This window comes from Ornithodoros turicata, chromosome 3 (assembly GCF_037126465.1).
Source record: "Ornithodoros turicata isolate Travis chromosome 3, ASM3712646v1, whole genome shotgun sequence".
In the NCBI taxonomy this organism is placed as follows: Eukaryota; Metazoa; Arthropoda; class Arachnida; order Ixodida; family Argasidae; genus Ornithodoros; species Ornithodoros turicata.
Genome location: NC_088203.1, coordinates 53,573,149 through 53,599,415, shown reverse-complemented (window position 1 = coordinate 53,599,415; position 26,267 = coordinate 53,573,149). Strand labels below are relative to the sequence as shown.

The following is a 26,267-nucleotide window of genomic DNA, read 5'->3' as shown; positions in this document are numbered from 1 at the left end:
ATTTGGATCATTTATTTCCAGGTGCAACTCGAAATCAACTTCAGTGAAACTCGAGAAAATGATGTGGTGTAATAATTGGTCCTCGTATTCAATCAGTCGTGAGGTGGACTAGATGTGCATTATTAACAAGCAATATGTACGCATGATTGATGTAATATAACTGGAGTTCAACAATAATAAAGTTATGCGGGGCACGTTTGATGTCGCAATAGTTGAAATACCTAACACTATTTCTCGTATAATGCAGGCTTGACCGCCAGGTCAACTTTTACTGAGAACTACTTGATGAACAGCAACCAACAAACGACCGCCACCCTGCAGCGTAGAGTAACTCCAGCCGTTCGAAAAATCGTGTCGAAAGTGGCTTAGAGCAGTGGTTCCCAAAGTGTGGTCCGCGGACGTGACGCGCGAACCTAAATCGAAATATGGACTATACTATGGAATCGAAATATACTACCTTCGCATTTCCTGCATGGCGCTGCCTTGTTTGTTTGTTTGTGCTTCCTTTTATTTCTTCACGTCCATTTTTTATGTCAACATGAATCGTACTTAAAGGGGGTTCTCAAATGGATTCTCAGTGGTTTTGGGGGCCCGACACAACAGAAGTTTGGATAACGCTGCAATCTGAAAAAAAAAAAAAAAAAAAGGTGTAAAGAGGTGGTAACTTCACGAGCTACCACCTTATGTGTACGTTACCTCACGTACGTAACTGACCTCGTTGCCACCTTCATTGTAGGGTGTTAAAATCCTGCAAGTTTTGTGACTGTGTGCATTTAACACAAATTGTGCGTCTCTTCCAGTGTTGCGGATTTGAATCCACGGATTTTATTTAAATCCGGATTTAAATCCACCGGAGGGCTGGCGGATTTGATTTGCGATTTGATTTGCGCAAAAAAATATGGGCAGGATTTGGATTTGGATTGAATCGCATTTTCCACTAATGATTTGGATTTGGATTGAATCGCATTTTCCACGAATGATTTGGATTTGGATTCAATCGCCCCTTTTTCAGCGGATTTGCGCGTGAATTTCGCCAAGCTCCCTCACAAGATGCATAAATTTTAAATTGAGCGAAGCGCCGTTTCGCATTCTACACGAACTGATGTGACCTTGTCTGAAATCTGCACACGCACCCAAGCAGCAAAATGCACTGAAAGTCGAGTGCAATAGGGGTGGACGGGTAGATGAAAGGCCTTGAACAGATTCATGAAACTATAGAACATTGATAAGACACATATCGTCCACCCCTAATGCACTCGACTTCCAGTACATTGTGCTGCTTGGGCACTAGCGGCGTCCTCTCTCCACAGTGGCAGGAGTAGTCGTTTTGTTCCAATCACAATCACCGAGGGAACCCGTTTCATGCTTGCCAAATCATGTCGCGAAATTCTTGGTCTTCGCCATCATATTGAACGCATATAGGTACACGCATTCACGTCAAAACAAAGTAAACACGAATATATCACATCCTATCATTTCGTGATTTCGGGAATTAAAGCCTTTCCTACTCCCACGGACAATCAAGGCAAGATGTGCCACTCTTCCTCGCATACCTTTTTTTTCTTCCTTGATTACAACAGCCTGGACTGCGCGAGGAAAATTTTTACAAAGCCCCGAAACGTCAGCATCAAAATAGACCCATGGGCTCAGGGGCGGATTTAAGGGTCTATGTTGGAGCTGGGGGGGGGGGGCGGTCTTAAGGAAATTTCGTGCTTTGCGGCGTAGCATCGTCCAGGAGACAGGGTTTTTACATAGGGAACACGACCGTATGGGAGGCGGTCGCCCCCCCACCCCCATCCCACCCCCTTAAATCCGCTCCTGCCACATGTTTAGTATAAGTATTCGTAACATGCCCCACGATTTATTAACTATTCATTTAATTGTGACCCCCAGGGTATAGTAACCAACGACCTGTGATCTTTCGAGTACTGATGGTAGAAATCGACGCAGGCGTGTGTTTTTGTGCGTAGCTGAGCCTAGGCCCGCGATAGGAATTCCTTCACTCAGGCGTGTTCGCCCGGTGTTAAATGACGAGGAGGTTCCTGACCCAAAATCCGCTTTTGGGAAGGTGTACCATACCTACCAACTCCACACTATTCATGCCCTGTGAAGCCCGAGTCAACACCAACACGATACGTGATGATGGAGGTGGGGGTTGTGCACCGCCCCTCCCAGAGCGAGTCATCTACGATTCAATGCACTTTTAGTATCACTTTTTCTATTTTGATATAACACAAAAATTTAAGGGCACTTAACGAATTACGTGTTGGCAATGCAACAGAAAGTGCGGCTGATTTTCGATAAAGTTTTACTATTTTCTTTTTGGATGCCTTCAACTCAACTCCCATCATTCATTCATTACATGTAGTTTCGTTGGGCTTCCCTTTGCGCACCTCTTCCACTGGCATTGCGCAATTCCGCGCGCCGGGGTGGCCAGCTGTCGTCTACGCGCCGGCGAGCAGAGCCGTCTGAACCAACGGGGAATTAAATGACGGAGCACGAGTTTTTCTTCGTGAGGAGGAATCTAATGCTATCACACTGCAGGCCGACGCAGCTCTGGGCTCGGGCAATGCTCGGGACTGCCTAGCTCTGGGGGAAGTACTCATGCCCTCCAAAACGCGGCCGGTGTTAGCTTCCAGCTAATCGTACGGCGGCTGGTCGCACGTGAAATACGACATCCACATTCAACGATCCAACGATCCGAAATGGCTGCGCGTCTTCAACCTTTAAGAAGGAGCACGCTCGGCATGCCCGTTGCCCGCAAGGGGCGTGGGAACGCTAGAGGTGACACAGTCAGGCCGCCTTCTGTCCACTCTTGGGTAGTTCCTTTTTAAATTGAAAAGCGTGGGAAACTGACAATTTTTAATTTCCATGAAAAAATATTTATGTTAGATAGCATCTCGATTGATGACAAATGCAACAATTTCGAACTCCATCCGATGAACCGTTTCTGATATGGAGAGGCGGAAGGTTGCGGCGGCGTATGTTGGTTCGAATTTTTTCCCAACTTTGACCTCATAGCAACGCGCTTCTTGTTTTACCACATCCTTCAAATTTGGCTGATAAAAACTATGGGTTAAGACAGCACGCGGAAAAAGTCCCGTGACTCCTACTTTAAAGGGGCGCTACGAACAAATTCACGAACACAGCACTTCCGGCAAAAAATGTACGATTTGGAACTTTTATTGTTCATGAGCGGGTACACGCATTCCCTTGAAGGTAGATTCATTAGAACTGCTAACTCATCCTTTATCGAGTGGTATAGATATCATTTATATAGCTCCTGTGGTAGAGCGAGCAGACGGCTGTAAGTAGAAGCAACTCGCCAAATTGCTCCCCCCCAATCGCCCCCAAAACGTGAGTTTATACATTGAATTTCCCTCTCCCCCCTCCCCCACTACGCGCTCCGACAAAGGAACCGCCCCCCAAACCGAGCGTCTGGATCCGCGCCTGATCCTGACCTGACCTTACCTGATCCGCGCCTGACGTATCAGCCTGACACAGGCTGATACGTGGTGACTGATAGTCTGGTACCATGCCGAGCAGGCGTAACCGAAAACGTCCTAAAATATGAATAAAATTTCGGCCAGCGGATTGATAGGTTGGCCTTTTAATCCTTCAATCAGACGAAATTTATTGCTCTTTGTGCCACGTCACGCTGTTATTTAAGCGTTGTTTAGTGAATACGTGCAGTATTTAGACACGGTTATAGGTCTAGTAATGCTGCTGCACGAATTTTGGCTCCCGGATTTGTCAAAAGATTCGATAAATCCGGATTTAAAAGCGGATTTGATTTAGGTCCGGGAAAACAAATTCGGATTTAAAAGGATTTGATTTAACGTGTCAAAATTAAATCCGGACTTGATTTTGTATTTGATTTACTACCTTCAGAAAAAATGCGGATTTGATTTAAATCCGATTTGAGCGGCCAAATCCGCAACAGTGGTCTCTTCAGCCGCCCTCGGTTGCTCAGTCGGTACCGTGTCGGCCTGCTGAACCCAAGATCGCGGGTTCAAACCCGACCGCAGACGGTGGCAACTTGGTGGAAGGGTACAAGTTGTTCAGAAGCGCCGTCTTCGGCGGGGGACGTTAAATGTGGTGTACCATGGGTTGAGATTTCGTCGCATGTCAAAAGAACCCTCAGGAAGGCAATATTAATCCACAGACCCGATCACTGCGGCGTCGCTCATGATCGCAGTTGTCTCGCGACCTAAAGCCCCGAATTATTATTATTACACCCTCTATAGGTGGCAGAGTTACCTGCTGCTTATGGTAATGTTACACCCTTGCATGGGGGTGTAACCATGCACCCATAACCAGGAGTGTGCAATCTTCTGGGCGCAACATATGTAGCAGGCAAGGGTACCTAAAGGGTGTGACGATTCCACCTTTTGTTCTCAGAGTGTGGCTTCGAGTAGCCACCCTTGACAGGATTTTTCGAATTGCTGGAGTCACGTGCTGACGGACTGGGTCACGTGACGTTACGTCATACCTAACTCGCGGGTTACACGAGTTGAATAAAAAAAAAACGTTCCCTTAAGATCAACCGCTTTGCATCAACCCTCCGTCGGCGAACGCCATGTGCTCCTAAGGCGAGCGGTTTTGGTTTCGGTTGATTTGCATAGCGAAATTTGGCGAAGGATATTTCACAGCACGGGCTCGTTTCAGGATTTTTAAAAGCTTTCAACGAGGATTGTCTCCCACTCTGCTGTCTCGCTTTTGGCGGAAATCCCCTAACTAAAGAGTTGATTAATGAATTTTAGTTAACTCGTCATCTTGTGGTTCAATGCTCTCTTCGAGAAGATGTCCACCTGGCCTTAAAGTTAAAAAAAGACGTTTATGCTGCTCTCATATTCCTGCATATCCAAATTCGTACGAAAACCCGTATGCCAGAAAATTGACACAAAAATGATATCGTTCTCGTCAAGACAGTAAAAGTAAGTATTTTGCCGCCACTGTCTTTACGTGGCTGTCAACACGGCGTGGTATAATAATTATGTCCAACAAGCCAGGTGAAGAATAACAAACCATAAACTGGAAGGCGAAGACCAGTGATACTAGCTAGAGCTGACACGCAACTATGTATCAGTAGAGTACAAGCATACGAGGAGCTGTGAAATGAAAATTAGAAGTGCTCCAAGCCCCGCCTAATTAATCGAAAAGTCTATCAGGGGGATCATGCAAAATACTTTCGTAAGACGCTGTGGTACTCCGCAGTTCAATTTACAAAAATGACAGGAACATGCAGGTGCGGTTCATTTTGCTTCCCTGAGGTCAGGGGTATTCTGTGATGTAGCAGCTGCGAAGCGCTCACCGGAGACGTGTATAAAAAAGGCGCCCACAAAAGAGGCTCGACGTGTCAATCAAACTTGAGGGCTTTTCATTGGTTGCAGTTTTCTATGGGGCCGCCATGACACCAAAATTTCCCGAAAATAACAGTGTAGCGAGAAAATCGTGACAATTTTTTTAATCACAAATTGCTTTAATTGCGTTCTGCAAACATATGATCTCTCGTAAATATCTTGGAAATCACCTTTAAATTACGCGAAAAGAACATGTTTCTACGTCGTTCTTAGGCGTAGGAGAAAGTCCCAAGAAAATCCCGAGGGAATCGTTAGGAAAACGCCACTGATGCAAAAAATTTTGCGTCGTATTATGCCATTTTATTTACATACACATGTTGGCCCGTTTTTGTTCCACTACTTATGATTCGCAATTAAACGGTCATACCGGAAGCCGTCTCTGCTTCCAAAAAGCGGTTCTGCCGCTGTATCGGTTCTGCTGGCCAACGGTTCTGGCGTTCAGCGTCTTCTCGATATCCTTTCTCCATCGAGAGGGCTCCGATAAAAGTGACAAAATCTGCTTTGGTGTTAGGTCGCTAGAGATATCCGTTTCGGTCCAATTCAATTCAGTTTCCTGAAAATGATTGCACCCAATAAATAAGGGCCTGAAATAATAACGAAATGCATTTTCGCTGGTGATTAGCCAGACACCTCAAAATGCGGGTGGAGCTCCAGGTATAGGCAAGCCCCATTGAAGGGCACTACATTTAGAATACATTTTTTGTCACAATACTTTGTCATGTGCCTCATGACATCTTCCTGATATCTGCCAGACATTTTTTTTCACGAATATTTCGTTTACCTTCGTCAAGATATACGGTGGTACTACACGTATGAAACCAGCGCACAATTGGTGTCAAAACATCACCTCGTACGATGGTCTAGGAAACAGTTGCGTCCCTGCGTCATGCAATGCACGACATTATACATTTCATGTCAAAACATCTCGTATGAGACCTCGTATGATAGTCTAGAAAATCCGATCAACAAAGAACAAAGATGTTGACCAGCACACGCTTCTTTTTCTTCACTTTGATTTTCCCTCGCGCACCTTGGCGCGAAACGAGCGCGTTTGCACCGGCATCCCCGGGACGGCGCTGCCTGAGCCGTCGGCTGACGTGGTTTCAATGCAATACCACTCCGCGTTTGAAGTACAGAAGGCGAAACGCGGGTGGTATCAGCATGAAACCACCGCCCTTCAAAGGGACTATCGCATCCGGGAACGTACGTATGATACCGATTGGATCATGTTCGTCCTTGTTTCAGAGTTAACTTTGCCAAATTTCTCTTCCGAAAACAGCATACATATTAAGTAAACGAGTTTTAAAGGTTCGCATTCCATCTGCAACCAACACGATGATGCGTAAGCCAGGCACACGAATGGGAGCGCAGCGAGTAGTATATGATCAGCTCAAGTATCCGGAAACTCACGCAGAGGCCTGGACGCCATTAGTTAGCAATTAGAGTTAATTGGGACCTCCCACTGTAATTAGGATCATTCAGTGAGTCATTACACTAATTGGGGAGCATTTAAGACGTGTCCAGACCACAGTGTGAGTTGCCGGCTAGTTGAGCAGGTAAAAAATAAAAAATAGGTAGAAAATCAAATAAAAAGATAGAAATAGAGTGGAGAGAAGGAGTTTAGTTGAAGAACAAACACGCCATCTTGAAGAAAGCGGTCCGGAACCGCCGCTGACCATCGCTGGCCGATGATGCACAGAGGCAGGTTGGAAAGCATCTTCAGCTGCGACCACCAGTTCCGGACATCCTGTGACGTCAGCTGTGACGTCATCATGGCATGTCTGGACAGGTTAGGACAGCTCTGGACATGCAAGGAGAAAAACACTCATAATACAGAGGCTGGGAAAGCAAGAGTAAATATGCTAATCATCAATAGCTATCAACAAAAAGAATCAGGCACAGAAGCAAAGCAGCCCACCACAACAGCAGTCACCGGGAGCGCAGACCGATGCGACTGCTCCATCCGACAGCCAGGCACAGAACTGGATCAAAATGCTTTTTTCTCCTCTATAAAGTCACGCATCAGCAGCACCCCTGGCGGTTACTTTCTCAACTAATTTGATGGCAAAATTATTAAGAATCATGCCAGCGGTACTCTCGTTCCCAAGGCAGAAGAAGATAGAAAATGACGGGGATGCCCGGACAACAGCAACCAGCGCCTGACGTGCACGGGCATGAAAATCATAAAAAAGGGGGGACAAAGTTATCACGTGCGAAAGAATTAGTTACACAACAAATCAGCCCACCACAACAGGAGTCACGGGGAGCGCAGAACGATGTGACTACTCCATCAGACAGCCAGGCACAGAACTGACTCATAATGCTTTTTTATCTTCTATAAAGTTACGCATCAGCAGCCCCCTTAGCAGTTACTTTCTCAACTAATTTCATGGCAAAGTTATTAAGAATCACGACAGCGCTACTCTCGTTCCCAAGGCAGAAGAAGATAGAAAATGGCGGGGATGCCTAGACAACAGCAACCAGCGCCCCACATGCACGGGCATGAAAATCGCAAAAAGGAGGGACAAAATTGGCGAAAGGATTAGTTACACAACAACTCAGCCCACCACAACAGGAGTCGCAGGGAGCGCAGAACGATACAACCTTTCTATCCGACAGCCAGGCAGAGAACTGAATCGTAATGCTTTTCATTCCTCTGTAAAGTCATGCATCTGTCCCTCTTGCAGTTACTTTCTGAACTAATTTAATCGCAAAATTAATAAGAATTGTTCTAGCACTATTCCCATTCAGGGCAGCACTAGCGTCATCGTCAAGACAAGAATGATCAACAAGAATCTTTCTTGTCAAAAAAGAAAAAAATACAGAGCGTCACAAAGGAAAGCACACAGGTCGGAGCATGTCAAGACACGTCAGGACAAATCGCACGAGCGCTGGCCAACAGAGGAAAGCACACACTTGAACAGACTCACAAAAGACACTCACCGTCATTGGACACTTACACTGCATTCCCTCATTCTAAATTCCCTCGACACAAAATCCACCATTCACCAGTGACGAACCACACACCCATACCCCATCAGAGGCAAACAGAACCCTATCGAAGCTACGCTTTTCCACTAAAGGCCGACACAATTGCTAGGAACAGAATTAGCGCGTCCACACCCGCCAGTGTCCAAGAGACAAGTGAATCCTTGCGCCCTCTGCAGGCTTTGCTCATTGGTCGTGACGTCATTCTATTGTCTCAGGGCTACACTGTTTTTTTCCACTAATGCTCAACTGGACAAGATCCACCTGAAACAATAGAGCCGCGGCATGACGTCATCACCCATGCATGCATGCACCTGCATGGCTCAAGGACGCGTACGCTCTAGACAGCGGACCTGTTATTTATTGAATCACTATTCCAAGATTATTGCCTTTATTCTGCTATAACAGTTGCATAGAAAACCTACTGCAGAAGAGCAAGCATTCTTATCCCAATGACTTAGGATATTTTGTTCTTTTGCGTGTCGCATTTACTAGCACCATCAGTGGCTAATAACGTGGACTAGGTACACAAAAGATCAACACAGAGCATGGTTAACAAGGAGCGCAGAACCATGTGTCCCCTCCATCTAAGAGTCAGGCTGAGAACTGAATAATGATGCTTTCTTCCTCCTGAAAGTCACATGCCAATTCCCCTTGCGGTTAATTTACGAACTATAATTTAATCGCAAAATTATTAAGAATCGTGGCAGTGGTACTCCCGTCCAGATCAAGGGTGTGGAAACACTATCGTCATCAACTGCTCATGCTCAACTGGACATGGTCCACCTGAAACAATAGAGCCGCGGCATGACCCAAGCATGCAACTACGTGGCTCAAGGACGCGTACACTGTAGACAGGGGACCTGTTACTTATTGAACCATTTTCCCAATATTATTTCCTTTATTCTACTATAACGATTGCATAGGAAACAGAAAACATGAGAGGTGATTGTAGGAATTAAGCATTTCATTCCCAAAGTCTTACTAAATGAGACTTGCAAAAGAACAAAATATCTTAACACCATCAATGGCTACATACAACAGCTAATCGAGACATGTCCATCCCATCCGAGAGCCAGGCAGATAACTGAATAATGACGCTTTGTTCCTCCTGAATAAAGCCACACACCCTTGCGGCTACTCTCTGAACTAAACGAATAGCAAAATTATCAAGAACAGCTCTACTCCCATTCAAGGCAGCACTATCGACAAGACGAGAATGTTCCTAGTCAAAAAGAAAAAAACTACATGTGGAAGGAAAGCATGGCAGAACAGGGGAGCTATTCTCGTCAAAGTAAGCTACTTGCTTACTTTACACGTCACGAGCTGTTAGGCTGAGCCACCGCGACAAGCTCCGCCTGAACGCTCCTCCCATTTCTAGGGACATTTATCCCCAGCGCATACACAGCGTGTAGAGCATCACAGCTTATGATCTACAGTGGCGCTGTGTACCGGATTTAAATAGGTTGCACGGTAACAAAGACGGAGAAACAGTAGTACAACGGGTTATACGTGTTAAACATGCAGAAATACTATTATGACGTCGTAATATTATTGTCGCTATACAACTTTCCTCATAAACGGAGGCTCTGACAATTTTGGCGTGACATGCTTGGCGGCGGGCTGCCGCCGCCGCCGCCGCTACGAACCGACAACGACGCCACTGCCGGACTGGCGTCCCGATTTTCTCCAAAAAAGAAAGAAAGGAAGAGACGATTTGTGAATGTTTTGGTAGCGTTTTGACTTACCTTAGCCGATTTTAGCTAAATGCTTCTTTATTGCATTTTGTACACAAACTACTTGGCCTGAAACCAGCGAAACTATGATTTAGGCATTCGGCCATTCTGTTGTGTGACGGGGTACGTTGTAGCGGAATGGTGAAAGTAGGTGTTTGGGCACATTCCCTCCGATGCCAATACATGGGTTAGTGGTGATGTTGCCCACATTTGTGAGGCCGACTACAGCTGGCTCAACAGCCACCACATACGGACGACACCGAGCAAGCCGAAACCGAAACTGCGCGATTCAGGACGGCGTGACCTTCGGAGTAACGACATTATCCTGGTGAAAAAATGGTTAATTATGGCCAACTGAACATGAACACACATTTTTTTTCTCCAAAAGCGCGTTAAAGGAGCGCTGTCCTCCCTGCGCTCCTGTGTTGCGCAGTTTCGGTTTTGGTTGTGGTTACGCTCCTGCATAGCGAAATTCGAAGATGAATATTTCAGCGTACGTGCTTGGTTCAAGGTTCACGCCTGATGACTAATTTCAATCACCTTTATCGTCAGCACGATGTCGATCCTGTTGTGCCCTGCAGTTTATTTTCTAGTGCTGTGTAACCAATTGTTCATCTGTGCATTAGGCGTGTGTGTGTGTGTTGCGTTTCTTATTTCGTTTTAGCTTGGTGCGCACCATTAAGTTGGTCTTCTTAAGTTCTTCATGGGCAGTAACAATAAACTTGAAAGTTGAAGGTTTTCTGTCTTTTTCTTTTTTCGAAATAAAATGGCCTGCAGCAGGGACTGTCTTGCATTCTGCTGTCTCAAGCTGCATGAAAAATCAAAAATAAGTAAATCAATGAGTTTCGGTATTTAGTGGACTAGTTATTGCTCGTTCTCTTCGAGAGAATTTCCGACTGGTCGTGTGTATGTATGTTCATAGTAATAATTTCTAGATTTGCCTTGCGACGTAAGTAAATGAGCATGAGCGACACTACAGTGTCCGCACTGGTTCGTTGGATAATTTTGTTTTCCTAAGGGTTCTTCAAAGTACGCCGAGATCGCAACAGTCGGCATACCGTATTTGACGTTCCACTGCAGCTGTCACGAAGTTTTTAGCGTCCTCTACGGGCATCGAACCCGCGACCTTTGGTACAGAAGGCGAGCACGCTACCCACCAAGCCACCGAGGTGCATTTTTAGAGGTAGAAGCTCCCTGCTAGATGACTCAATTGTCAAACCCCGAAAACAAATATTCTCAAAAATTCTCAAAGAAGGACACCGTGTGATAATTATGTGAATAATACTTCTGTGCTTAGCAGATTTTAGCGCAATATATTTGACTGGTCTTCCGCTCCGATGTCAATACATGTATGCAGAGTACATCAACAGCGGTTTCTAGCGGAATTGTTGAGGTGCTCTGGTGATGTACACCCCTTTGGCAACGCTGGCCCCGTCACTTCGTCTCATTTCATATCGTACCATGTCGTCCGACGAAGCAGCTGCACCGACTACTCGGACCTCGAGGGTTCCCCAAATTTCGCGGGAAAGGATGGAAGCCCTAGTGAGCTACATGGAGGCTCACCGCCACCTTGCAAATCCCGCACACGAAATGTCCGGGAACCCACGAGGTGGAGGGACCCTCGACGCACAGTGGAACGTGCTTACAGAAGTCCTAAATAGGGGCCAAGGTAAAACGGTATAAAGCGGCACTGGTAAGATTACACGTCAAACAAGAAGCTTCTTCTTGTATCAAGCCAGTGTGTAGAAGGTACGCTGATGCATGAGCCTTTTTCACTTCTGTGAAATGTCGCCGCTCGTCCTGTCGTGTTCTTCGCTTGTGTTTGGTCTTCCCTGCGCTTTACCATACCGAAAATTTATAAGCTTTCTGTCATGGCCATGTCATACTGTCTGCAGTTTGGTCATCCATGGAGTCCTTCGTGTTCTATGCAGCATTTCAATGTTCACTTCCCCACAGCAACCTCAGTCCCGCCACGGCTACGGAGGCGTCGGGAGGTCATGGAGAGCCGCGTGGATGAATTGATGGCGGGGTCCGCGGAACACAGGCATGTCATGCGAGAGCTCACCGAGCAAGTGGGTAGGTTGGCGCATGGCCAGAAAACCCTGGCTGGCGCCATGAACAACTTGGCGCAGGGTCAGGAGACCCTTATCGCCGCCGTCAACAACTTGGCGCGCCAACATGAGACCCGCCACAATGAGGTATTAAAGTATTTAGGATGCCGTGCTATCTGTGTGCTTAGATGTCAGCTAATGTTGAGCGTATTTGTTCCAGATTCTCTCCCTGTTCCGTATGGCCCTCGCTGTGCTTGCCCCCGCAGCTCCTCCTCCCCGGCAGCCCTCGCACGAATAACTGCGAGGCAGCATGCCCTTACGGCAAACGTCGTCGATGTAAATATTGTAAATGTAATGTAAATATTGTAAATATTATGTAAATATTGTAAATATTATGTAAATATTGTAAATATTATGTAAATATTGTAAATATTATGTAAATATTGTAAATATTATGTAAAGTATAGCGTAAACAAGTGTAAGTAAATGCTTCCCTGAACATATGTCTGAATTATGTCAAGTTGGCCGCACTTAATTAGCACTTATCGCGCTACTAATACGCTGAAAATGCCACAAAATTAAATTAGTTACCTAATTGTCAAAAGTAGTTTTGGAAGTTACTAGTTAGACAACGTAGTTACAACAACCCATTCACTTGTCTGCGTGTATTTCCTTCACGAATCTGCATGTGAGGTAGTTCAGGGCTGTGAACAAAAAGTGGACAGTACTGAGATTCCCGCGCGTCGTATGCGCATACACGACACTAAATCCGTATATTCCTGCCTCAAATTAAACCATGAGGAAACATGAGCTTGAGGAGACTTGAACGATAAATTTCTAGGTGAGATAAAGGTCTCTCATGGATAGATGGATTCAAAAGCAGGGCGGGCACTCTTGGTATATACAGGGTGTCCCAGAAAACGTGTCATCGAATTAAAATAAAAAAACTACGCCGCCTAGAATCATGCGGTCAAGAGCATTTGTTCCTATTAGGTTTTCGCTACCTCCTCATGTGAATGTCCTGTAACGTAAGTTTAATTATGTAAATATTTGCGAACTGAACTCAGAAATTTGCCAAGCAAAGGTCACTTTTTTACCCCACCAATATGAAGAGCGTGCCGAATTCACTGAAATTCATGATCATTCACAGTGATATTCACGAGCTATCATATCAGATAGTAGAAAAAGTAGCAGTTCCTAAAATTGGGAGAGGGAAAGCATTATCCCAGCGAAAGTCGGACGTGATAAGCCGTGCCTGTTTTTTCTCTTTCTGCGATATCGGGGAGGGCTGGGTTTCCAACCTCCTTTCGTCGGACTGACAAATATTGCGCTGAAAAATTCATCGTGCGCTATTCTGTGCGACCTCCGTAGAGCATGATGTTCGGTTATTTTTTCCGATGGGATAGCTCCTGAATACCCCTGTCAATTATCATTAATTTGACTAAATTAGACACGCTCTTCACATTGGTGGGGTAAAAAAGCGACCTTTACTAGGCAAATTTCCGACTTAAGCTCGCAAAAATGTACATAATTAAACTGACGTTACAGGACATTCACATGAGGAGGTAGCAAAAACCTAATAAGAACAAATGCTCTTGACCGCATGATTCTAGGCGGCGTAGTTTTTTTTATTATAATTCAATCACACGTTTTCTGGGACACCCTGTATATATATATATATATAGAGAGAGAGAGAGAGAGATATACTAATGGAACGTGTTTCGCCGTGTTTCCGGCTCGTCAGCCCTGGGTAGCTGCGCATCGTTCGGGATTGGCAAGCCAGGGGTCACTCAGAGAGCGACATATACCTGGGAGGGTGACTAAGCACATGAGTTCCATGAGTATCTGTTTCTTTACGTGCAGCCATAAAGGCCATCTCAATCTGTAATTTTGAATTTCAAACACGACTAGTGTCATTTACTTGTTTCCTTAATGGCTTTTCCCCCTTCATTATATATATATATATATATATATATATATATGATCTCAGTTGTCTCGCGACGTAAACACCCAATTATTATTAATATATATATATATATATATAAAGGGGGGAAAGCCATTAAAGAAATAAGTAAATGACGCTAGACGTGTTTGAAATTCAAACTTAGATTAAGATGGCTTTTATGGCTGCACGTAAAGAAACAGATACTCATGGAACGATGCGACAGCACCAGAGGACACGTGTTTCGCCGTGTTTGCGGCTCCCTAGCTCCTTTTTGCATGGATAAAAATATAAGACGATTGAGGCTGCCAAGGTAGTACGCAACACTGCCGTCAAGTGGTCCAATTTTTTGTGTGTAGTCCAAATGGTCTTCCACTGTGCATACTTCGAAGCGTTGCGGACGGACACATTAGCATCATGGAACATAGTTTCCATATTGCTGAAGAAATTGTCCCGAATGAAAAAGCTGATAACTTAATATGGACAAGCACCAACACCTGAGCACGACGAATGGACAAAATCATCGTAGCACTCCAAGCACAAAAGTAAAGCAATGGAAGAGAGACTTTGCAGGGAATTAACGATGGAAGTCACTGAAAAGGTTAGCCAGCTGTAGGACTCGAACCCACATCTTCTGGATTTCCGATCCAGGGCTCTGCCAGTTGAGCTAAGCTAACACACATTTTTTGTCCTTTCACATTTGTCCTTTCTATGTTGTTCCAGCCTGAGAACATCAGTTCTCTCATGTTCTGCAGGGAAGTCCAAAAGAGACCTTAAGAGTGCCACAGCTTGTCAATAATTTTGCTTCGCACGTCCGCTCCTGTGTCATACACGTTGTTATCGTCGTTGATGTGACGGGACATCATTCGAGAGTCATTGTCGTCATCTGGACAGTAGTCGTCAGGGCCGTCGCAGTCACCTGTGTCAACTGCGGGTGTCCGTGCATGCACGCAAATGTTGTGCAGCACGGCACACGCTACGACATCCTTGCTGCCCTCTCCGGACTGTACTGCGGGCTTCGATACCGCTGAAGACACCGGAACCTCGACTTTAGTATCCCGATGCATTTCTCCACGATACCACGCGCTCTTTTGTGGCGATTATTGTATCATGCCCCTGGCGTTGACCTCGGGGGATGGCCTGGCAACGGAGTCAGTAGCCACGATTCTAGTGGATAGCCGCTGTCGCCTGAATAAAACGGAAAACGTCACCTGTCGCATCTCATGATTATGTTTTGATAACCTTACCCAGAAGGAACCGGTCTACATCAGGCGAATACGTTCGCGAGAGCTCCTTGCGCAGCTCGCTGTGGCGCCAGACGTACGCGTCGTTCGTCCCTCCCGAAAACGAGCAGTCTAGGGACGTGATCCGCATGGAGAAGTCACAAACCTACGACAACGACATGGCGTTCCACAGGATAATATTTTATTAGTATGTCTAAACACTGTAATTGGGACAGCGCCTACTCAGTGAATAGGGATAGAGTTGACTTACGATCATCGCGTTGAGTGCGTAGAATTGTTTCCTGCTGAAAAACGTACTCTTTTGGTACCGGCCGCTGCTTTCAGAGCGAGCGATGATAGATATCAGAGTTCCATCGATGCATCCTGCAAAAGAGATTTCACACAATGTCATATTGCAGTGGTGACATAACGCAAGCGCTTTCAAAAAACTTCTCTCACTATATACCACGAGCTCCGCCTCCCCTTCTCGTTTAACATGCTTACCAATCACGCCAGGCATATGCCATTTGGTCTCGAAGTCCCTCATTGCAGCCCTGACGTCTGCAGGATCTTGAGGAAATCGGATCCACAATGGTGCAAGGCGGTGTATGATGGCGTTTGTGACCTTGAACAGGACCCTGCTCACATATCCCTGGGTTACCGACAGATCAGGGTCGCTCCCAACGGCTCCTTGAAAGCTACCGGTGGCGTAGAACCTCAGGGCGATGAGGACCTGTTCTTCCACGGACAATGTCGTTCGCGTCTGTCTTCGGTGCTGTAGAGTTCGCCTCAGCTGCTCGCATAGCCAGTGTGCGAGCGCCTTCGTCATTCTATACTTTCCGAAAAAGACGTCGTCGTGTTCTTCGAAAGCATCCGAGCGCTCTCGAAACGTCCGCTCGATGTCGTCCTCCAGCAGAATTTGAGCTAGAGCGTCGTCCATTGGAAAGAGACAAAGAAAAACAAAAAAGAAAGAAAAAGCGAAAAGGCGCCTCACACGAGCGCAAACAAAAAGAGAGATAAGAATAGACAGCTAAAAGATTGTTCAATGCACACACATACACGCACACGAGTCACACAGCACAAAATAAAGCTCTTCAAATACTATATATACTGACGGTAACGCGAAAATGCCAACTTGAAACACTGCACGACGCAAACGTTCTGAATGAGCAGATGCGTCTTAGCCGGCTTATATATAAAAGCAGAAACGGGTGTCAGTCGCACGGTGCTCACGATAATAATTCCGAAAACATGATCAGCCAATCGAGTTATTCCTTTGACGTAGCTGGCATCACGCTGCCGAACTTTTGTGATCTCTTGATAGGTTGCCGTTTGTTTGTCTTCTTCCTTTTCTTGTGTATATCTATATCTTCTCTTATCGCACCATTTTCGTCGAGCTACACTGATGTCCTGGAAATTTTTGAAGTCGCAAATTTGAAAACAAGGCACGGATCAGCATTTTCTTCTTCTTTTCAGCACGTTCATCACCCATTCTGATATAGGGTGGCTCCGTAAGTGCTGTGAATGTTAGCACTACGAGTATAAGCACAACTTCCATTTCACGTCGTGACTGGGAGGTACCGGGTTTGAATACCGGTGCCGGCTGTGCTGTCGGGGGTTTTTCCTGGGTTTTCCTCACATGGTTTCAGACATATCTCGGCACAGTCCCCTTAGAAGTTGGCCCGGAACGCACATTCCTCCAGGGCGTCAGTCGTGCCGTTGCCCACCTCCGTGAGGCCGACAACGGCAAGCCCTTTCACCATGACCACCACCACCAGCACTAATTTGCACATTTTTTACCACCCACGTGTATCGATGCTTCACTTGAAATGAAAACTTCTCTTACGATCACGTCACTGTGGCTTTACACAATGCTGCAATAGATGGCCGGAGTTTGAACGATTGCGAATGTGCGGCAGCCCTCATTTTTTTTTTTTTTTTTTACTTCTCTGCTGCATGCAAATATCCTTTATTTCTGACTCGATGCAAGCGACAGAGGCCAGGCTGATACATGTTGTAGGAGAGGAGTAGTATGCATATGCATTATTGCACGTAACTCAGACACGCGTAATCATACAAACAAGACATATTCGCACTATTTTATGGACACGTGAGGTGCAGGGCCCGGGCAGGACACACCCCGCGCGCGGGGCCCCATAATTTCTCTCGCGGGTCCTGCTTGAAACGGTAACACCTATTCGTGTTCTGACGGGATGTCCCCGGCCACCCACAACAAGTGGTCTACTGTACTCATCACTAGGGTATCGAAACAGCATTTTGAAATGTCACTTCGTAGGACATTGGACTGTACCGAAAACAGTGGAATACCAGACATCTCACTTCAAACCACATGACGCAAAATCCTGTGGTTCCTAGAAAGGTTTAATCCCTATCGAGGGTGTAGTGGTCCTCGGAATCCGATTCCCATAAAGATTATTTTATAAACAATTGAAACAAAACTCAGGAATGACTAACAGGGAATGCTCGAAGAGCGTTTTCAGGCAGCATGCCATTTATGTCACCATCTCAAGAGGTACAGTGTTATAATACAGTAATTGTAATACTTCCTGAACCGCACCGAAACAAAAGTTGCGCTGCTGAAGTGCCCTTGGTCTATTGTTGCGCCATGTGCTATGCACCAGTACAATGAACCTGCAAAAAGTCAAGAGATATCGAACTCAGAACGCAAGGACTTGGGTACAGTTATTTATTATATATTGGAGTAAAATCCACTGCGTAACTTACGCAATGGATTCTACTCACTGAGTGTGCAAACAATGAGCGCGCGAAAATATAGCATTTTAACATTTTTACGTAGCGTAACTAACGTAATGTTTTCGCACACTCAGTGTTCGACAGTAAAAAGAAAATGAACGGCACGCGCACGTAACCTCCACAGAAATCGCAAGCAGAGAGCATTCAGTGGAGGAGGGAGCCTCTCTCCTTCTGATTTCTATGGTAGCCTCCACGCGCACTCCCATCTTCAACGAAGCATTCCCTTAGACATGTCCTCAGTGCACCCCGGGTACACCCAAAGATCTTCACCATCTCCAAAATACCCAAAGCAGGCCAAAAATGACCAAATACAGCAAGAGAGATGTCAACCCCCCTCAAACCAAGCAATGGGAAGGGTACATTGACCCGCCGGTCCGGCAAAGTCAGTGTTGTGCATAGTTCACTATACCAAAGCAGAGAGGCGGCGGCTGATAAAATAACAGCGACGGCGGCAGGCATGTCTTGTTAGCTGCCAAACAATGGCGCCACACCCAATATAGTGCTTCTACGAACAACATTGTTCGTTGAAGTTGTCCCCTCGGTGTCCCTAGATTTTCCCTAGCTCACGGGCTCATGTTAAGACGTACGTTATTTTGACGTAGGCAGTGACGTAGTATCTTACTTTTTGCGCTGAAAAGTAAGCACCGAAAAGAGGGTGATTAGTTTCAACGGGGACGGTAGTACGATGAGTTTGGCGTACACGCCTCGGGCTAAGACTTATTTTGACTTCAAATACGTTTACACGACGGTGGAAATCGCGCATAGTGCACATGTCTTTGCATTTCGTTGGAACAATGATCGAACGATCCCACTATATTACCGTGGTTCGTGCTTCACCACAATGCTTCGCTCTCCGATGCAGCGGCGTTCGTCATATCGACGATTGTCGATGACGTCTATCATTAGACTAATCAGAGTCGGCCCTTTACACGGACAAATAATGTAGTGCTCATTTCGTGCAACTTTCTCACACAACGCATTACATGGAGGGGGGGGGGGGCGTTGTAGGGGTTGTGGACACTGAAAAATTCGAATGCAAGAAATTCGAAAGAAATTCAAAAAAAAGAAGAAAAAGAAAAAAAAATTCGAATTCGAATTGGAAAGACAGCGACGTCGGTTTCACTTAATAACTTGGCGTCGCACAGGCATTGTACTTAACCAAGGAACGCCATAAAGAACGTACGAGGAATAGTAATCTTTTCGCCCCACTCCGCTTAGACTAATCTTGGGCACGCACGAGCGCCACCCCACTGTTCGCTGGTTCACTTCCTCGCTTACAGCGCGATCCCCACGCAAGATTATTTTCCTAATTTTACTGCGTGGAAGTTCTTCAGATATCATTATCAAGCAAATGGACTAGTCTATAACCACTTTCCTCAGCATTCCTTCAACCTTCTCTTTCACTTTGTTGTAGTCTTCCGTTTCCGGCGAGAAAATCTAAGGGTGGTATGGGCGGTATCGCGATGTGAAACCGCCAACACAGCAGCAAGGCTGAACAATCAAATGCTCGACAATTGGCTAACGGCTCGTGAAACCATTCCCAATGACATTCCCATTGTCCACGCCTTCTTTATTCGGCGACCAATAACCTCCTTGCAAAGAAAGTAAGCAGGTAGCTTACTTTGACGAGAATAGCTCCCCAGGTCAGGGCGTGTCAGCGCATGTTTGTCAGGCAACAAGGAGGAAAAAAGCGAAGAGAAACACTTGAACAAAGCAGAAAACCAACATCAAACTATTTCTAAGCACACACATTCCTCTTATTCGAGGAACAGTGCTCATCGTAAATCCCTCCAGGACAATGCACACCATCCTCCATTTTTTCTATTGCTACACTTTTTTCCAGTAACGGTCAATGCATTGCTACAGACACCTGAAACACTGCGCGACGTAATCGCATCCTGTCTGAAGGAGGCAGCGGCAAAGACAAAGACTGCTATTATTTATTGAATCGCAAGATTATTTCCTTTGTCCGACTCTTAATGATATTCATTCTTACATAGTGCACGCTAATAAAACTTCTTCCACCAGATAATTCTTGCATAATGCCACATACACAGCCGCATTGCCCTCGCGTAAAGAAAGCACATGACAAGGATACACACATTTCCTTAAGTGAGCAGGGAAAGGGCTTAAGACCTGAGGAATAATAGCAGAGTCACCGCACATCGCTACGCGGCAAACACACGACGACAACAAGATACTAGCAATGGGTAAAATTGCAACACTGCTAAACAAGTTCAGATATGCCATGATGACGTCACAAATGAAGAAAAAAAAGCACGCACACAGACATCAGCTCAGGAATGCACAAGGAGACGTGCTTTATAGAAATTTCTACTCCGTGCTCAGATACCAGCATTTCTGCACAATTACCTATGCAAACAACTTACTCCATCAACATATCGAGCAAATTGAATACTGACACTCAACGACATATAACAAAAAACAAACAAATTCTATTCTCATGAACTCTCCTTTGCCAAGCAGCTTTCTTCTGCTCTACCTGTATGCTGACTGTTTCCCCCTCATCTACTTTCTGAGTAAAAGCAGTGAAAGGAGAAAAGAACCGCGAAAAATTTCACGCATTTGTGCTCCAATAGCTGTAACTGCAAGAAACCGTAGCGCACACTAGTAAACTGAGAAAAAGACACCAATTTCTGCCACCAGATAATTCTTGCCCCCCATAATGCCACATACACAGCCGCATTGCCCTTGCGTAAAGAAAGCACAAGACAGGGATACACAAATTTGCTTAAGGGGGAATGCTCCGGCTTGGTGACGTCTTCTTCTTTCACTAGATGGCGCGCGGGAGAAATTTTTATGCTTTGCTTTTCTTTTACCCTCCTTGCTCTCCTTTACGTAAGTGACGGTTTCCTCCTCGTAAGGGCGGAGCCGTCGAGAGCAAGCGGGCTTCGGCCTGACCTTGAGCTATAAATCACGTATGGTTTGCTGCTATATTTGTCCATGCTTTATTGTGTTTAGCGGCGGCGCGTATTTGAGATGTGGCGTGTGGCTCAGCTGCTTCGATCGTCTCGGCTGGTTTGTCATCGCTTCGTAGATTTGCTGAGTTTCGCGAATGGCTTGAAGTGATAATCCATTTGGACTTGCTTACAGAATGAGGGACGCTAATTGGGAAGGCGGAACTGAGCAAAATCGAGCGACCAACTTGTGTCTGATTTTTCGTTCTTCGCAATTTGGGTGATAACATTGTGTACATTTACAGCATGCGGATTAGGCGGTACAAATCTATCAAGTAGCTTTGCGTGGCGTATTACAGAGAAAGCCAAGGATTCTCTACCTGTCTGCTGCAGTCCCAGTTGGTGAGCAGCGATAAAGGTAGGAAGGGACATAGTCGCTGGCCATGTCTCCTGTCTATGTTGGTATCCGGCTTTCTCTTCAACTGCCCACGAGTTGGAGATAGCGATTTTGGGGAACCAAACAACCACCACATTCTGACTATGGCTGGACACACAGTACATGCTGCACAGCGGCGCATTATCGCTATGATTTCACGTGCCATGCGCCTCACCTCATTCTGAGTGTGCGTGCCTGTTTAAGAATAGTGGAACACAAAACAAATAAATAAAAAATAAAATACACACACACACACATTGACGCATACACTCACGCATACACGTAATAATGGAATGACGATGGAATGCGAAGTTCACGGAATGTGTGAGCGTTTTCAAGTGCACTGGAAAATGAGTAAACACGAAGTAATCTCGTTCTTCCGTACTGTTTTTGCACTAATGAAACGCATCAATGGTTCATTAACGAGGTTGAAGAGGTTGGAAAAAGTAAGCCCACTTCGCATATGTAACCACAAAGGTCAGAATGGAAGAACAACAGGCGCCTGCGAGAGATTTGTTCTGTTCCCGCGGACAGCCTCTGCTTTCGACAATGCATTTTGGAACAATGTACAGGGTGACCTATTTTATTCCATACATATTTTTATATTATTAACTAATACTAAGCGATTTTTTTTACTTCGGGTGCACACGCCACCGCGGAAGACATGACACAGAGCGAGCACATAGGCACAGTTCGTTAGTTACCTTTCTGAGTAGCGTTCTCTGTTTCTTCGTTTTTTTTGTTTTTTTTTTCGTTTGCAATAATGCGACATAGTCGATTGCAGCCAGGCTTCAGGAACTTGATTATAGTGTAAGATGCTCCGGTGCGGGTCTAGAGCAGCGTTTCCCAAACTTTTGGCGGTGACGGACCCCCGGAAGCGATGAGAACCAATTCACGGACCCCCCCCCCCCCCCCCACACACACACACACAGACACAAATATACCGGGATTCCGGACTGGTTTCTTCTTCTTGTTTGTATGTGTATGACGCGGACAAACGTGCATTGCAGGACTTTTCTATCAGAAATTAGAAGCTAACCGTTGAAGCATGCTTTTAGCAATTTTGGAAGTTCTGGGTGTTTGGAAATCGGGCAGCAAGTACGAGAGCGTGTTTGTGGGGACGAAAATCCTCACTGAAATGTGAGAGACGGTCGCGGACCCCCACGGACACTCTCGCGGACCCCCAGGGGTCCGCGGACCACACTTTGGGAAACACTGGTCTAGAGCACTGCACGGGCCCGGGCTTACCCGAAAGCCCGGCACGGCACGGCCCGTGGGCCGATCCGGTCCGCGCTTGGTGTTTTTTAGGCGGGCCGGGCTCGGGCTCCAGCCACCGGGCCCGGGCCCGGTACGGGCTTGACAACGCCAGACATGGTCGGACGTGTACGCGAACTTATTTCACGAGAGTGGACACCTGAATTTTGACATTACTTTTTTTCCCCATTGGGTATAGGATATCAGGTATTCGCATCTGAGAACTATCACTTTCTTACATGTGATCATGCTGATTTCGTGAATTGTTCTTGATTTCACGCGTGCACTCACACACATTTGAGGACGATTGGTGTGGGGTCCTGCACGAGCGTCAGTTAGGTTAGGTGTTGAGACATATTTCGTTCTCGTGAGGGTCCGGCACGAGGGTCGGATAGGTTAGGTGTTCTGACATATATTTCGTTGCCGTGAGGGTTCAAGAAACAGGAACTAACACCGAAGCATGTGCCATAGAGTCTCTTTTGAACCGCAAATGTACTTACGCCCACGCGCGTACGGTGCGTGCTGCGTTCCCAAGCAAGCCAGCACCAAGCACAGAGCGGCTTGTCGGCAGAGAAACACAGCCGCCGCTGCATTCGAGTGTACCTCCTGGCTCTCCACCAATTAGCTACGTCCTTTTCCTTGCTGCGCTGTGCTCTTTAGTAAATCTAGTACGCCGTTTTTGCACACAAAGCACACCAGACTGTCCCAAGAACAGCGGAACAAAGCGGTTCACAAAGAAGCGACAACAAGATAGCCCCAGGTTTCAGGTTGTCGCTTTCTTTCTGAACTGCTCTGATTAGCTTTATATATATATATATCAGTGATGGCCAGTAGTTAACTACATGTAGTTAAACTACTAGTTAAACTACCTGATTGTAGTTAAAAAGTAGTTATCAACTACTTGCAGAAATGTAGTGGCAACTACTAGCTAAACTACTATTTTAAGTAGTTAACTACAGTAGTTAGGTTACCTAAGGCGCCAACTACTTCCGATTTTGCCGCAAGCTTTACGGCACGATTGTGCTTCCGACTTTTACCTTGAGCTACTTGTTTGATGAGAACAGAGCTGCAGAGCAATTGTGTCGTGCATGTGTACAAAATCTTGCCTTTTAATGCTTGTCTAGTGAAGCCTCATTTGCTGCGAAATAATTCTGCAACTTAGTTTATCGCGTGGGCACAGAAAGAATCCCGCCGCAAGCTTTGTATTTGACGATCGTAGCCATGGCTCCAGCCGAAGTTTATTATTGCTCGCGATTCATATTTAAGTATCCAGCAACACCACGAGGGATTGGTGTTGGACAACGTTAAGTAGTTACAGATGTAGTTAAACTACATTGCAGGAGTTAAAAAAGTAGTTTTAACTACTCCCCTGAAAAGTAGTTGAACTACTAGTTAAACTACTCAATCACAAAGTAGTTAGTAGTTATAGTTAAACTACTGTAGAAGTAGTTAGTGGCCATCACTGATATATATATATATATATATCTGAATCTGAAGCAGCACTTGCCCTGCCCTGGAATTCCCCCCAAAACGGACAGGGTCCAAAGGAGAATGACCTCACCACCCGGACTTGACCTTCTGGAATATTCCCGTACCTGACTCACCGACAACCGCCTGTGGCGTGCCTTGTGGGTGTAGGAAAAAAAGGTCCCCGGAGAAAAGGTCCCCGGAAAAAACGCCCCCGGAGAAAACGTCCCCAGCGAAAAGGTCCCCGGACAAAACGTCCCCGGAAAAAAGGTCATCGATTCACCGAACGCCGTTTCACCGAATCAGTGGCCGCCGGTTTTTCTTGCGGCAACGTGTGAAATACGTAAAAGGCTCTCCTAACCTAACCTTGGTTAGTCTCCCCAACGTGTGAAATACGTAAAAGGCTCTGCTGACCTAACCTTGGTCAGGCGTCGATGAAATGGCGTTCGATAAAACGGCGTCGATGAAACGACGTTCGATGAAATGGGCGGACACGCTATTCATACAAATATAGGAAAAAGATGTATATTCTGCCCTCGATAATATGGCCTGGTCATAGGTTTCGGATGACACATGTCAAAGCTGGTCCACTAATTTCAGGGTGACTGATGATGCTCTTTGTGGCAATGGCCAACACACCTGACGGGGCAGTGTCCTGCCGTTGGGATCTGGATCAGCGGATAGAGCTAACAGCCAGAAGCGAACATATGTCCGACCCGAGAGATAACGCTGAAATAAATAGTAAAAAAGTAAAGTAGTAAATAGTAACAAATAAAATAAGGCATCGAAAAATTATAAGACTCCAAAGATAAAAATGCACTTTAAAATCTAAATCATGAAAATATACATTGTGTCGAGAGCCTCTTTCCATGCTCGGTAGCTGAAAGTTAGCCACTCTGATCTTTTTTTCTTCTCTCTCTGTTTCTTCTTTAACCACTTGCTACATCTCTGCGGAGCTCTTCGAATCAGTCCCATGTCAACAATACAAAAATGACGTGAAAATTCGCGCTCTAATGGTCACTGATTCGAGTTACGAGCGATAAAGTATAACTCCACGGGAGAGACTCCTGAGGGGACATTTTCTCCGGGGACCTTTCTGCTGGGGACGTTTTCTCCAGGGGCGTTTTCTCCGGGGACCTTTTCTCCGGTTCCCGTGCCTTGTACCGATGATGACGTCACATTCCAAACCTATTTAAGCAATCTGTAACCGCCTGCCCATCTTTTGCCCTGACGAAGACAGTGCCACTGTCGAAACGTCGACCCCTTTCTTTCATTCAACTTTTAATTTCTGCCCATTAAATGAACTAGTGTTTCTAACTTCCCTAAAATCTGTTGTCCGCGTCTTTTTCCTTCCACAACTATATATATATATATATATATATATATGTGTGTGTGTGTGTGTGTATGTATTATGTTCTGCTCATCTTTTCTCCTGACGAGGACAGCGCCAAAGTCGAAACGTCGACCCTTTTTCATTTAACTTTTAATTTCTGCCCCCTCGCCAACAAATAAACTAGTGTTCCTAACTTTCCTAAAATACGTTGTCCGCGTCTTTTTCCTTCCAGAACTATATATATGTGTATATATATACACACAATACACACACAACAATATATTTTACACAATGCGGACGGCACAGCAGAAATCCAACCACCGAGAGTACGATCCTGTCTAATCATTGATTAACGAAGGTTCCTTATCAACTTCTTTATCAGCGTCTTTTCGAAACATTTTGAATTAAAAATGTTCTTCCATAAAATAATATAGAAAGATGACAACCTGCATACAGCTGTACATTGGAGCTAGCTGCGATTCAGAGGGTATCTGACGGCACAAAGGGGGTTACGTTGGGACAGGTACAAAGACGGCCGATGAAAGACTTGAGATTGTTAGAACAAGGTCTTTTATTTATTTATTTTTTGGCCGGTTTGACGAAATCGTGATGCACCACTCCTGACCGCCTTATCGACAACGACGGAATCCTCGAAATAAAATGCCCTGCAACAGCACAGAATTACATGACCATCGCAGAAACCGCTCGCAACCATTCCATCGGCGTAAAAATATCGAAAGACGGCAGCTTATATCTTCCAGAATCACACAAGTACTTCTAT

General features: G+C 45.7%; 1 protein-coding gene and 1 long non-coding RNA gene across 9 annotated transcripts in view; both read left to right on the top strand.

The window, feature by feature from the left end:
• The window catches only part of LOC135388471 (tyrosine-protein kinase SRK2-like), a 509,896-nt gene that overhangs the window by 348,437 nt on the left and 135,192 nt on the right, over window positions 1-26,267 (top strand). The window lies entirely within an intron of this gene.
• On the top strand, window positions 601-12,641 carry LOC135388474 (uncharacterized). The gene is made up of 2 exons (XR_010421396.1): window positions 601-12,285; window positions 12,359-12,641. It is a non-coding gene; the product is annotated as an uncharacterized LOC135388474 (long non-coding RNA).